This window comes from Nycticebus coucang, chromosome 22 (genome assembly GCF_027406575.1).
Source record: "Nycticebus coucang isolate mNycCou1 chromosome 22, mNycCou1.pri, whole genome shotgun sequence".
Classification (NCBI taxonomy): domain Eukaryota; kingdom Metazoa; phylum Chordata; class Mammalia; order Primates; family Lorisidae; genus Nycticebus; species Nycticebus coucang.
This window is the reverse complement of record NC_069801.1, coordinates 20,072,633-20,085,879: the sequence shown is the minus strand read 5'-3', so window position 1 is coordinate 20,085,879 and position 13,247 is coordinate 20,072,633. Positions and strand designations below refer to the sequence as shown.

The following is a 13,247-nucleotide window of genomic DNA, read 5'->3' as shown; positions in this document are numbered from 1 at the left end:
TTAAACTAATCCATGTTGATAGAAGCCAGAGGTTACCTGGGAGAAAGGGGGTGTTTATTGACTGGGATGGTAAGGTAATCTTCTGGAGCAGTGGAATGTTCTCTATTTTGATCTGGGTAATGGTTACATGTGTGACTATATACATAAAAATTTATAGGCTCGGCGCCTGCCATATACACCTGAGCTGGCAGGTTCGAATCCAGCCTGGCCCCGCCAAACAACAATGATGGCTGCAATAAAAAATAGCCGGGCGTTGTGGCGGGCACCTGTAGTCCCAGCTACTTGGGAGGCAGAGGCAGGAGAATTGCTTGAGCGGAGGAGTGTGAGGTTGCTGTGAGCTGTGATGACACAGCACTCTACCCAGGGTGACAGCTTGAGGCTCTGTCTCAAAAAAAAAAATTTATTCAGCACTGCACTTCACATTTATGTGATCTACTATATGAAAATTAGACCTCAATTTAAGAGAATGAGTTCTAAGGCCATGTGACAATGCCCCATTAGCAGCTGGAGAAAAAGGCTTTGTTCTGCTGGCTGCTGTGTACCCAAAGCCACACACACTCAGTACTTAGTAAACCCTCAGTGAAAACATAATGAATGATTATAGAAAATGCTTAAGATAAAATATTAATAAACAAAGTACCAAAGTTACCCAACTTCTAAGTGAACTATGATTGCAATGTTGTACATATGATGAACAGGGGGAAATAGAGGAAAATGGTCTTGGTGGTTGTGTTCAGTGGTGAGATTACAGGAGACTGTGGTTAAAAATTTCTTTGATGATTGGAGGTGCCTGTGGCTCAAAGGAGTAGTGCACTGACCCCAGAGGCTTGGAGATGGCAGGTTCAAACCCAGCCCTGGCCAAAAACTGTAAAAAAAAAAAAAAAAATTCTTCGATGGATGTTTTCTGCCCATTTTATCCATGGTTCTGTGTAACTTCCCTTGGAAACAGCAACTAATGCTGATTGAGTGCTTCTTCTGAGCCAGACTTCACACTTACAGAAATGTACACTTTACATTTATCAACTCATTTCATTTTGACAATAACTCTGTGAAGTAGGTATTCATCTCCATTTTACAGATGGGCAAACAAGCACAGCGTGAGGGTAAGGAACCTGTCCGAGGTTACACCGCATCAAGTGGCAACCCTGGGAAGGTGGGCCGGCAGCAGTGTGGCTCCAGAAGCTGAGGGAGCCACACCACCTTTCAGAATCAAAAGTCAAAAGCCTAAATTTGAGGCCTTTGTGACCCGAGGTCCTGGACAAATGGGCCTCTCTGCTCTGTTCTCCCTGCAATTGACTTTGTCTCCTGGGATACTTTAAACAGGCAAGCACTTCAAAGGAGTGAAGAGACAGCAAGGGGTGGAGACCCAGGACCCAGAAGAGGAGAGGTGAGCAGAGGCAGAAAGGCCCAGCCTGTTCCAAGTAGAGCTGTGTTTTCCTTGGGCAGGAACAGATGCTCTGGTTACCCAATTCCTCACTCCAAAAGCCTGGGGAGGGTCCCTCTCCCAGGCTGGCTGTGTCCCTGCCCCCTGGGGCTGTCAAGATTCCTGGGCTGTCCTGCTGTCCATCTACCAGAAAGACAGCTTCCTGGAATCTCCTTCCCTCCCTCTCTGCCCCATCCCTGTCAAATGTCTTCCTGGAAGTTAAAGAAACGGGGCCATGCTGTGCTTACCGTGTGCCAGCCCCAGCAGGAGCAGGATACCTTTCATTAGCTCTCACCACACACAAGAGAGGAGAAGAAAGGGCATGGTGCTGCTGGCACATAGGACTAGAGTTTTGCTCCTCTGCTTACTTGCCATGTGGCCTGGGGCAAGTTACTGAACCTCCCATGAGCCTCAGTTTCCCTGTTTCTAAAATGGAGATACTGGTGGGGCTCGGTGGCTCACGCCTGTGATCGTAGCACTCTGGGAGGCTGAGGCAGGTGGATTGCCTGAGCTCACCAGTTTGAGACCAGCCTGAGCCAGAGCGAGACCTTGTGTCTAAAAATAGCTGGGCATTGTGGCAGGCGCCTGTAGTCCCAGCTACTTGGGAGACTGAGGCAAAGAACCAATCGCTTAAGTCCAAGAGTTTGAGGTTGGTGTGAGCTGTTACACCCCGGCAGGCACTCTACCAAGGGTGACAAAGTGAGATTCTGTGTCCAAAAAAAAATGGAGATACTAAAAGCACCCAAAGGGCTGGCTGTAGGATTAAATCTAACAATGTGGGTGAAACATTTGGAATCACTCCCGGCCTCAATGGGGAAACTATGGCTACTATTATTATCCCCGCACTCATTCTCTGCAGGGGCATTGAGGGCTTGGAGAGATGTCTGAGAGGGAGTGCAAATGTCTTGGCTGACAGTAGGGAATGCCTTTCTTATCAGTACAGACGTCAGAGTCCAGAGTCGAGTTATTAATACCCAGCCAGTTCCACCAGTTTTGGATGTAGCATTCCAGAGATGAGATGGAGAGGTGCTGAGCATGGGGCTGGGAACAGGTGGCCAGGCCAGGAGAAGGAGCTGCTGGCTGCCCCACAGTGGGAGGGATCCTTCTTAGCCTCAGCAGGAGGCAGCTCTCTGGCCAGACACCCTCCACCTGCAGTCTAGGTCTGAGAAGGTGCGAAATTCCTGTATCAAAAGCCAGGCTGTCATCTCCTCAGTCCCCTGTGGGCACAGCATTGTCCTTCCAGGGATCTAGTGCCCAAGAGAGCAGGGCCCTCCTGGGCCCCCAGAAGGGAATGATCTGTGCATGGAATTGTGGACTCAGTGTTAGGAGGGGCTTAAAGAGCCCCAACCTGCTTTAGTGGTCTATACTCAGCCTCTGGACTCAGAACTGAGTGACTGGGAAAAATCTGCATCCTTCAGCCTCAGTTTCCTCAGTTGTTACCTGGGAACAATAATAATGTTGAATCATTTCGTGTAATATATACATTTTCATCTGGCCACTGAAAGAGCAAATGAAATAATTCAGCCAGGCACGGTGATTTATATTTATAGTCTTAGCACTCTGAGGTTCTGAGGCAGGAGGATCCCTTGAGCTTAGCAGTTTGAGACCAGCCTTAGCAAGAGTGAAACCCTGTCTCTGCTAAAATAGAAAAATTAGCTGGGCTTTGTGGTGGGTGTCTGTAGTTCTAGGTACTTGGGAGCCTGAGGCAAGAGGATCGCATGAGCCCAAGAACTTGTGGTTGCTATGACCTAGGCTGATGCCACAGCACTCTACTGAGGGTGACAAAATGAAACTCAGTCTCAAAAAGAAAGAAAGAAAAAAAGAATCACCAGAATCTTGTGTGCACTCAACTTGCAACTGCTTAATTGATCAGGTTCTGTTGAGTGGTAGCAACTGGAAAGGAGTTACAGGTCCTCTTAGGCCACTGTCACTGCCATGCCCAACAATAAAGGTAAAGCAGGTAAAAACAGGCATAGGGTAAGAGTGAGAATGAATCTGAAAAAAGAGAATTGGTATTTAAAGAGGATGGGCAAGGGGCGGCACCCATAGCGCAGTGGGTAGGACACTGGCCGCATATACTCAGGCTCATGGGTTTGAACCCGGCCCGGCCTGCTAAACAACAAGGACAACTGCAACAAAAAAATAGCCAGGCATTGTGGCAGATGCCTGTAGTCCCAGCTACTTGGGAGGCTGAGGCAAGAGAATCGCTTAAACCCAAGAGTTTGAGGTTGCTGTGAGCTGTAACACCACAGCACTCTACTCAGGCGACATAGTGAGACTCTGTCTCAAAAATAAATAAAATAAAGAGGATGGGCGAGAGTATGTTTAGGTAATAAAAATGTTGGGAAATAGGGCGGCGCCTGTGGCTCAGTGAGTAGGGCGCCGGCCCCATATGCCGAGGGTGGCGGGTTCAAACCCAGCCCCGGCCAAACTGCAACAAAAAAATAGCCGGGCGTTGTGGCGGGCGCCTGTAAGTCCCAGCTGCTCAGGAGGCTGAGGCAAGAGAATCGCGTAAGCCCAAGAGTTAGAGGTTGCTGTGAGCCGTGTGACGCCACGGCACTCTACCGAGGGCAGTACGGTGAGACTCTGTCTCTACAAAAATAAATAAATAAATTAATTAAAAATTAAAAAAAAAAGTTGGGAAATGGACGATTAGAAGCAATGTATTTTGATGGTGTAAAGAGGTTATGCCATATCGGAGGTTTGGATAAATACCTCAGACATTATATTGGTTGCTCTATGAGGATGACAAAGCTGACGTCATTGTTTCATTTCGTTTTTAAATTTTTTACTTGCATCATCTCAGTTTAATAATCCAATAATGACCCAAAAGGGCAAATAATGAAAACAGCATCATGTGGCACGGCAGCTTTGGGCTCCCTGTGGATAAAATCTTCAGGTTTCCCATAGTTTTACCTAGAAATCCAGTTGTAGAATCAAACTGTGAATCCATTTCAGCTAATAATTTATTTTGATTTTTAATTTCATGGCCTGGTTCAATGGAAAGAGATTTTATAGCAGTTACTTTGCTTCTCAGACTTTCAGTGAGTTTCTCATTTTCTTCTGTACGGGCGGGATACCCACTATTCCCATGGCCATAGTTCCCATAGTCCCCAGGGGGGTTACTCCCTGGGCCTGTATGCCTCCTCCCGACAGAGGAGAGAGGTAGGAGTCACCTGGACCGCATCTTCACTACCTGCACCCTGTCAAAACCAACTTCATTCCCCGGAGCACCACAACATCAGTGGAGTCTACACACCATTCCAGGCTCAGCGCCCACAGCACAGTAGTTACGGCGCCAGCCACATGCACCAAGGCTGGCAGGTTCGAGCCCAGCCCAGGCCATCTAAACAACAATGACAACTGCAACAAGAAAATAGCCGGGCGCTGCGGGGGCACCTGTAGTCTCAGCTACTTGGGAAGCTGAGGCAAGAGAATTGCTGAAGCCCAAGAGAGTTGAGGTTGCTGTGAGCTGTGATGCTACGGCACGCTACCGAGGGCGACACAGTGAGACTCTGCCTCAAAAAAATAAATAAATAAATAAACACCATGCTGCCTGATGGCATCTGCTGATGTCATTTTATTTATTTCTTTTTTCTTTTGAGACAGAATCTCACCATGTTGCCCCCCGTAGAGTGCTGTGGCATCACAGCTCACAGCAACTTCAGACTCCTGGGCTCAAGTGATTCTCTTGCCTCAGCCTCCCAAGTAGCTGGGACTATAGGCGCCCGCCACAATGCCCGGGCATCTTCTTGTTGCAGTTGTCATTGTTGTTTAGCTGGCCCTGACCGGGTTTGAACCCACCATCCTCAGTGTATGTGGTTGGTGCTGTAACCATTGTACTATGAGCACTGAGCCTGTTGATGTCATTTTAAAGTACACTGGAGAAGAAGCTAGAAGTGTGAAGGCATATGGCAAGCTTCGAGTACATGCTAAAATTAAGGACATGGATGCATTTGGTCCCCCAGATGATGATGAAATTGTTTCATACTATTGGAAACGATGATGAAGACATTGATGATGTTTAAAGTGAACTCAATGGGGGTGGCGCCTGTGGCTGAAAGGAGTAGGGCACTGGCCCCATATTCCGGAGGTGGCAGGTTCAAACCCAGCCCCAGCCAAAAACTGCAAAAACAAATAAATAAATAAATAAAAATAAAGTGAACTCAATGTTTTACATTCCAGATTTTCTGAGGATTGTTCTACTGTTGGAATTTTAGCCATCACCTGTTAAGAAGACTAAATTATTTGGGGCCGGGCATGGTGGCTCACGCCTGTAATCTTAGCACTTAGGAGGCCGAGGTGCATGGATTGTCTGAACTCAGGAGTTCAAGATCAGCCTGAGTAAAATGAGAACCCCCCCCACCCCTGTCTCTACACAAAATAGAAAAAAGCTGGGTGTTATGATGGATGCTGGTAGTCCCAGATACATGGGAGGCTGAGTCAGGAAGATCACTTGAGCCCAGGAGTTTGAGGCTGCTGTGATGGCAAGGCACTCTACCCAGGGTGATTGAATGAGATTCTTTCTCAAGAAAAAAAAAAAAAAAAAAAAAAAAAATATATATATATATATATAAAATGAAGGATAAAATAAAATTATTTAGCATGCAGAAGCTTATTTAGAGTATAGTTTGTTATAGCAGACCAACTTATTTTCATTATTTTCAAGTGTTTATTTCTTTAAAAGCTGAGGATGGTGAATTATCTTTTTTTTTTTAGACATTCTCACTCTGTCACCCTTGGTAGAGTGCCATGGCGTCACAGCTCACAATAACCTCAAACTCTTGGGCTTAGGCGATTCTCTTGCCTCAACCTCCCAAGGGACTACAGGCGCCCACTACAACACCCGGCTATTTTTTGTTGCAGTTGTCATTGGTGTTTAGCTGGCCTGCGACGGATTCGAACCTGCCACCCTCAATGTATGTGGCCAAGGCCTTACCCACTGAGCTACAGGCACCACCGATGCTGAATTATCTTAGCATCAGCAGTTCTCAACCTGTGTGTCGCAACCTCTTTGTAGCAATGAAAATACATTGCGGCATTAGGAAGGTTGAGAACCACTGTCTTAAGTGCAATGTTAATACTTTGTCGTTTTGATGTAATAGAATTTAAGATTAAATGATGTTAATATCTTCTGTTCATACAAAAGAAGTACCTTTATTCCTGTGACTACTTTCAGTATATGGATTTTTTAATAGATTGTTTGCCTTACAATCATTATGGATTATGGATTATGACATAAGCCTTAGTTCCAACTAATCTGTTTTATGTGAAGAGTCTTTTTGCATGTTCCAGTTACCTGATGTTCTTTTGAGATTTTTGATAAAATTTAAGGAAGAGGAATAGATATCGGCATTTTTTCTGTTTGTTTTGTTTTGGTTTTTTGTTTTTGAGACAGAGTCTTACCCTGGGTAGAGTGTGATGGCATCATCATAGCTCACAGCAACTTCAAACTATTGGGTTCAAGAGATCCTCTGGGGGCTGGGCGTTGTAGCTCATGCCTGTAATCCTAGCACTAAAAATAGAGGGAAAAAAATCTAACCAGGCATTGTGGCAGGCACCTGTAGTCCCAGCTGTTTGGGAAACTGAGGCAAGAGGATCTCTTTCTCTCTTTTTTTTTTTTTTTTTGAGACAGAGTCTTACTCTGTTGCCCTGGGTACAGACCCATGGCGTCATAGCTTACAGCAATCTCAGTCTCTTGGGCTCAAGAGATTCTCTTGTCTCAGCCTCCTAAGTAGCTGGGACACAGGTGCAGGCCACAATGCCTGGCCAGTTTTTCTATTTTTTGTAGAGATGGGGTCTCATTCTTCTTCAGGCTGGTCTTGAACTCCTGAGCTTAATCAATCCACCTGCCTCAGCCACGTAGGATATCTGCATTTGGATTAGAAAATATAAGGATTTGGGCAGCGCCTGTGGCTCAGTGAGTAGGGCGCCGGCCCCATATGCCGAGGGTGGCAGGTTCAAAGCCAGCTCCGGACAAAACTGCAACCAAAAAAAGAAAAAAAAAAAGAAAATATAAGGATTTTTTGGGTGGTGCCTGTGGCTCAAAGGAATAGAGTGCCGTCCCCATATGCCAGACCCGGCAAAAGAAAAAAATAAATAAAATAAAATATAAGGATTTTTTCATGTTTTTTTTAAAGTAAATTTATTTCAAGTTAACGTGAGAGTACAAACAACTAGGTCAAAATATTTGCTTTTGTTAGGTAGGGTTATGTCCCACAAAAGGTGTGCCAAACACCCCCACCCCATGCGCATTCAGTGAGAGCATTCCAACCGCTCCCCCCATTACACCACCTGCCAACTTGAATTAAAATGAGTTTTTCTCCTATGTGGGCATGCATCAGATCATCTGGCTTCATATGAGTATTGAGTGCATTGGATGATTCCTTTTGCATTCTTGTGGATATTTTTCATATTTATGTAGCTGTGAGCATTTTTATACTATCTTTGATAACTTATACATTATACATTCTTTTCATCATTTTATGTTGTCATCATCCTTAAGAAAAAAAAGCATTGGGCGGCGCCTGTGGCTCAGCGGGTAGGGCGCCGGCCCCACATGCCGAGGGTGGTGGGTTCAAACCCGGCCCCGGCCAAACTGCAACAAAAAAATAGCCGGGCGTTGTGGCGGGCGCCTGTAATCCCAGCGACTTGGGAGGCTGAGGCAAGAGAATCGCCTAAGCCTAGGAGTTGGAGGTTGCTGTGAGCTGTGTGACGCCACGGCACTCTACCAAGGGTGATAAAGTGAGACTCTGTCTCTACAAAAAAAAAAAAAAGCATTTGCTGGGTGGCACCTGTGGCTCAAAGGGGTAGGGCGCCGGCCCCATGTGCCAGAGGTGGCGGGTTCAAACCCAGCCCTGGCCAAAAACTGCAAAAAAAAAAAGAAAAAGAAAGAAAAGGGCAGCGCCTGTGGCTCAGTCGGTAGGGCGCCGGCCCCATATACCGAGGGTGGCGGGTTCAAACCCAGCCCCGGCCAAACTGCAAAACCAAACAATAGCCGGGCGTTGTGGCAGGTGCCTGTAGTCCCAGCTACTCGGGAGGCTGAGGCAAGAGAATTGCTTAAGCCCAGGAGTTGGAGGTTGCTGTGAGCTGTGTGAGGCCACGGCACTCTACCGAGGGCCATAAAGTGAGACTCTGTCTCTACAAAAAAAAAAAAAAAGAAAAAGAAAGAAAAAAAGCATTTCCAAAAGACAGTTTCTCAAAACATAATTTTGAGAAGAAAATTTAAATCTTGTAGGATAAATAAGCAGAAATTGAACACTAGGCAATATCCAGTATTGGAAATCATGATATATTGGTTGATAATGTTGCTACGTAACTTGCACAGAAAATTTCTCAACACAACTTTGGGTGGTAAGGTACATAGATTATTTTTTACTGTACAAATAGGTTATGTTAAAAGATATCATTCTATTTTTAAAAGTATGCATGTGTCTTGGTGCCTGTAGCTCAAGCGGCTAAGGCACCAGCCACATATACCAGAGTGGGTTTGAATCCAGCCTGGGCCCGCCACACAACAATGACAACTACAACCAAAAAATAGCCCGGTGTTGTGGCGGGAGCCTGTAGTCCCAGCTACTTGGGAGGCTGAGGCAAGAGAATCACTTAAGCCCAGGAATTGGAGGTTGCTGTGAGCTGTGATGCCACAGCACTCTACCCAGGACAAAAGCTTGAGGCTCTGTCTCAAAAAAAAAAAAGTATGCATGTAACCCCTAATTTCAGGGTTTATGAAAATTAAATTGCAATGCATTATTGAAAAGCATTATTGAAATGTTGTAATAAATTCTATAAATTGAGCCTTTATCATATTATCCCTAAACTGAGACAAGGGAAGGGAACAATAATTAAAAGATCGGTCTTGTTTTCTGAATGGAAGAATCACAGCAAAGCAATATAACAAAGTGTCATGTTGAGTATTAAAAAAAAGAAAAAGAAGGGCAGCGCCTGTGGCTCAGTGGGTAGGGTGCCAGCCCCATATACTGTGGGTGGTGGGTCCAAACCCAGCCCCGGCCAAACTGCAACAAAAAATAGCGGGTGTTGTGGGGGCGCCTGTAGTCCCAGCTACTTGGGAGGCTGAGGCAAGAGAATCGCCTAAGCCGAGGAGTTGGAGGTTGCTGTGAGCTGTGACGCTACAGCACTCTACCGAGGGTGATAAAGTGAGACTCTGTCTCTAAAAAAAAAAAAGGGGGGGGGCGGCACCCATGGCTCAGTAAGGTGCCGGCCCCATATACCAGAGGTGGCGGGTTCAAACCCTGCCCTGGCCAAAAACTGCAAAACAAAACATAAAAAAAAAAAAAAAAAAAAGAAGAAACCACTCATAGTAAGCCCCGGAACCAGCATGTAGTGAGTGTCTGGTAAACAGTGGGTGTTGGTAGTCCAGCCTCTCATTTTACACATGACTTCCAGTTTGTTCCTTCTCAGATGAGTGGTGGCAGACCTCACGGAACAAAGATCTTCAGGAATTTCTCATTCCTCCATCTGAGCTAACAATTACACTAGACAATGCCTTTTTGTTGCTTATAGTGATTTTTTTTTTTTTTTTGAGACAGTCTCACTCTGGTGCCCAGGCTAGAGTGCCATGGCCTCAGACTAGCTCACAGCAACTTCAAATCTCTGGGCTCAAGCAATCCTTCTGCTTCAGCCTCCTAAGTAGCTGGGACTACAGGTGCCTGCCACAACGCCCAGCTAATTTTTCTATTTTTAATAGAGATGGGGTCTTACTCTTGCTCAGGTTGGTGATCCTTAGTCGGCCTCCTAGAGTGCTAGGATTATAGAGGTGATCCAACATGCCCAGCCTCTTATATTGAGTTTAAAAAAATGAATAGTGTTAGGGTGGTGCCTGTGGCTTAAAGGAGTAGGGTGCCAGCCCCATGTGCCGGAAGTGGTGGGTTCAAACCCTGTCCCGGCCAAAAACTACAAAAAGAAAAAAAAATTAATAGCTTTTATTTTTTTAGAGCAGCAAAATTGAAAGGAAAGTACAGAGATACACCATGTACCCCTGACTCCTACTCATGAACAGCCTCCCCTGTTATCCACATCCCCGGCCACAGTGGTACCTTTGTTATAGCTGATGAACCTATGTGACACCTCATTATCACCAAGTCCAAGGTTACATTAATGCTCAGTCTTAGTGTTGTCCATTCTATGAGCTTGGACAAATGCATGGTCATGTATCCACCATTATCCACCAGGGTTTATGAAAATTAAATTGCAATGCATTATTGAAAAGCATTATTGAAATGTTGTAATAAATTCTATAAATTGAGCCTTTATCATATTATCATATTATATATCATGATATCTATACAATTCTGTATAGAATTGTTTCACTGCCCTAAAAATCATCGTCAGTGTTCTGCCTGTTCATCCCTTCTTCCCCCTAACCCTGGGCCACCATTCATTTTTTTATTGTTGTCATAGTTTTTCCTCTTCTAGAATGTCATATACGTGGAATTATACAGTATGCAGCCTTTTGGATTGGGTTTTTTCACTTAATAACATGCAGGTAAGTTTCCTCTATTTTTTTTCATGCCTTGATAATGCATTTATTTTTGGATTTTTTTTTTTTTTTGAGACAGAGTCTCACCATGTCACCCTCAGTAGAGTGCTATGGCATCACAGCTCACAGCAACCTCAAACTCTTGGACTTAAGCGATCCTCTTGCCTCAGCCTCCCAAGTAGCTGGGACTACAGGCACCTGCCACAATGCCTGGCTATTTTTTGTTGCAATTGTCATTGTTCTGTAGCCGGCCCAGGCTGGGTTTGAGCCCACCAGCCTTAGTGTATGTGGCTGGTGCTGTAACCACTGTGCTATGGACGCCGAGCCAAAGCACTTATTTTTAGTGCTGATTAATACTCTACTGTCTGGATGTACCACAGTTTATTTATTCATTCAGCTGTTAACATCTTGGATGCTTCCAAATTTTGACAATTATGAATAAAGCTACTATAAACATCTAGTATTTGTGTGAACGTAAGTTTTCTTTTTTTTTTTTTTTTGAAACAGTGTCTCACTCTGTTGCCCTCAGTAGAGTGCCGTAACATCATAGCTCACAGCAACCTCCAACTCTTGGGCTTAAGTGATTTTCTTCCTTCAGCCTCCCAAGTGGCTGGGACTATGAGGTCTCGCTCTGCCTCGCTCTGCCTGAATTCCTGAGCTTAGGCAATCTACCCACCTTGGCCTCCCAGAGTGCTAGGATTATAGGTGTGAGTCACGGTGCCCGGCCACTTGAACTTACGTTTTCAACTCCTTTGGGTAAATATCAAAAAGTACAATTGCTGGACCAGGCATGGGGGGCTTATGCCTGTATTTGCAGTACTCTGGAAAGCCAAGGTGGGAAGAACCCTTGAGCTCAGGAGTTCCAGAATAGCCTGAACAAGAACGAGACCCCTTTTCTACTACAAATAGAAAAAATGAGCTGGGCATTGTGGTACAAGTCTTTAGTCCTAGCTACTCAGGAGGCTGAGGCAGGAGGAGCTCTTGAGCCTAGGAGTTTGAGGTTGCTATGAGCCTAGGCTGAGGCCATGGCACTCTATCTTGGGCAACAGAAGGAGATTCTGTCTCAAAAAAAGAAATAAGTGTGATTGCTGGATAGTATGGTAAGAGTATATTTAGTTTTGTAAGAAACTGCCAAATTGTTGAGTTGAACCCATAGCTCAATGGGTAGGACACTGGCCACATACACCCAGGTTGGCAGGTTCAAACCCGGCCAGGGCCAGCTAAACAACAATGACAACTGCAACCAAAAAAATAGCTGAGCATTGGGGTGGGTGCCTGTAGTCCCAGCTACTTGGGAGGCTGAGGCAAGAGAATCATTTAAGCCCAAGAGTTTGAGGTTACTGTGAGCTGTGACGTCACAACACTCTACTGAGGGTGACATAGTGAGACTCTGTCTCAAAAAAAGAAAAAAAGAAACTGCCAAATTGTCTTTCAAGTGGCTGTTCCATTTTGTATTGCCTCCTCAGAGCACTGAGGGGCGCAGTGGCTCACGTCTGTAATCCTAGCAGTCTGGGAAGCCAAGGCAGGTGGATCGCCTGAGCTCAGGAGTTTGAGATCAGCCTAAGCAAGAGCCAGACCCCGTCTCTAAAAATAGCTGAGCATTGTGGCAGGTGCCTGTAGTTCCAGCTACTCTGGAGGCAGAGGCAAGAGAATCACTTGAGCCCAAGAGTTTGAGGTTGCTGTGAGCTATGACATTACAGCACTCTACCAAGGGTGACAAAGTGACACTCTGTCTGAAAAAAAGAAAAAAAAGTTGTATGCTACCATTATCTGTTTGTGCTACATAAAAAATTCAAAAACATTTTAAAAAATGAAACAAGTTGCAGAAATGATAATGTAACAATAGCAGATATTTTTCGAAGAGGATAAAACAACCCAAATATTCACAATCACACCACCTCAATAAATCAATTGTTTCGCTTTTCTATTAATTTTCTTTATCTGGCAAACGTGAGACCACATGTCCTGTGTATTTTACAGTTGTCACCTTTGTGTATCCTATGCTTTTTTTTGTTTGTTTTTGCAGTTTTTGGCCGGGACCAGGTTTGAATCCACCACCTCCAGTTGAGGGGGCCAGCCTGTGGCTCAAAGGAGTAGGGCGCCGGCCCCATATGCCAGAGGTGGCGGGTTCAAACCCAGCCCCGGCCAAACACTGCAAAAAAAAAAAAAAAAACTCAAGAATTAGCAGATCACAGTTTACCAGGTTGGTCATTGAATATCCATTAAGAAAAAACTTATTAGCTGATGCTGCAATAGACATCTTAGGGAGTCGGTATAACAACAGTTTTGGGACGAGGGTTTTGGCCAAAGATATGGGTTCCTCTC

At 45.1% G+C, this 13,247-nt stretch overlaps 1 pseudogene; it reads left to right on the top strand.

Moving 5' to 3' along the window:
- The first annotated feature begins 3,358 nt into the window (after positions 1 to 3,358).
- Positions 3,359 to 5,451, top strand: LOC128575416 (eukaryotic translation initiation factor 1A, X-chromosomal-like; annotated as a pseudogene).
- Positions 5,452 to 13,247: the final 7,796 nt, after the last annotated feature.